The 1,618-nt window shown below is 36.6% G+C and overlaps 1 protein-coding gene across 5 annotated transcripts in view; it reads right to left on the reverse strand.

Moving 5' to 3' along the window:
- Positions 1–1,618, reverse strand: part of Anks1b (ankyrin repeat and sterile alpha motif domain containing 1B) — a 1,319,834-nt gene that overhangs the window by 959,939 nt on the left and 358,277 nt on the right. The gene's annotated exons all lie outside the window — the stretch shown is intronic.

The following is a 1,618-nucleotide window of genomic DNA, read 5'->3' on the forward strand; positions in this document are numbered from 1 at the left end:
GCAAAAGCATCAGGGACCGCGGTTCAATCCCCCAGCACCACATGCCAGCCAGCCCTGCCCCCTGGTGGGCTGAGCTGGCCTCTCTCTCTCTCTCTCTCTCTCTCTCTCTCTCTCTCTCTCTCTCTCAAATAAATAAATAAAAATTAAAAAAAAAGAAATGTATACCGGAACTCAGATTGGAAATGAAAAAAGAAATCCCTAAATTAATAACATTTGCAGTAAACAATCAAATGCACAAACATATGGAGGAAACCCAATGCCTACCCAGAACAAGTGTAGAGGACACTAGCTCAGCTCAAATGTATGAATTAATAGCACTGATAGTAAATAAGCAACAGCAGAAAGGAATAGAGGAACTGAGAGTGGAATTGTTTTCTATTAGCTCAGCTCAAATGTATGAATGAATAGCATCGATAGTAAATAAGCAACAGCAGAAAGTTACAGAGGAACTCAGAATGAAATTCTTTTCTGAAATTAAAAAGGAATTCTCAGAAATCATAGCATCTGAAGTGAAGAATCAACTACAGAAACATAGGGAGGTAAACCTATCTGAAAAAACACACTGCAGTAAAAGAATTTATAACTGCATCTAAAGAAGACATTGATAAAAAAAAAACAGAGGAGATTAGAAAAATGACAGATTCCTTGAATGAGCAATACAGGAAAGAAATAGATATCATGAAGCAGTCAAAGAGATACAGAAAAATTAAAATCTCCATCACAAGCTTGCAAAACCGTTTAAGAAAGTGAAGACAGAGTTTCAGATCTTGAAGACGTTGGTGCAGCTAGTGAAAAGGTAAGAAAGGATCTCTTAAAAACAACTAGGATGCAGGAAAAAATAATCCATCACCTGCAAGATGATGCAAGGATGAACAATGTGAGACTAATAGGCATTCATGAGAAAGAAGGAGTCAATACAAATGACATTAAAAAACTATGGACAGAAGTAATAGCAGAAAAATTCCTAAAAGGAGCAAACAATTAGACATTCAGGTAACCAAACCATACAGAACGCCAAGTAAACTCAACCCAATAAAAAACAAACCAAGACATATAATAGTCAAGATCCCATAAATTCAGCACAAGGATAGCAAAAAGAAGCAAATCACATTCAAAGGAAAACCCATCAGAATTACGACCAACTTCTCTTCACAAACCATGAAGACAAGAAGAGCATGGAGCAGAGTACAAGTCCTCTATGAAAACAAATTCCAGCCCAGACTACTATACCCTGAAAAACTCTCCTTCAAGTTTGATGGGGAAGTGAAATACTTTCACCACAAAGAATAGATAAAGAATTTCATGATGACAACTCCAACCCTACACAGGCTACTGAAAGATGTTCTAGAGAGGAACCAAAATGATCAGAACTCCATGAATGAGATCAGAAGCAACCAACTAAAAAGGGCAAGCAATTAAACAAAGGAGAAAAAGGAGTAAAATGCAACAGGTAAATAACATGGCAACCTAAGTCACTACATCTCAATTCTAACCATTATGTAAATGGACTCAATTCACCAAATATGAGAAATAGACTGGCACAGTGGATTAGGAAACAAAATCCAACAATATGCTGTATACAAGAAACACATTTAACTCATAAAGACATTCATAGGCT

Source organism: Octodon degus, unplaced genomic scaffold (genome assembly GCF_000260255.1).
Source record: "Octodon degus isolate 3935 unplaced genomic scaffold, OctDeg1.0 scaffold00004, whole genome shotgun sequence".
Classification (NCBI taxonomy): Eukaryota; Metazoa; Chordata; class Mammalia; order Rodentia; family Octodontidae; genus Octodon; species Octodon degus.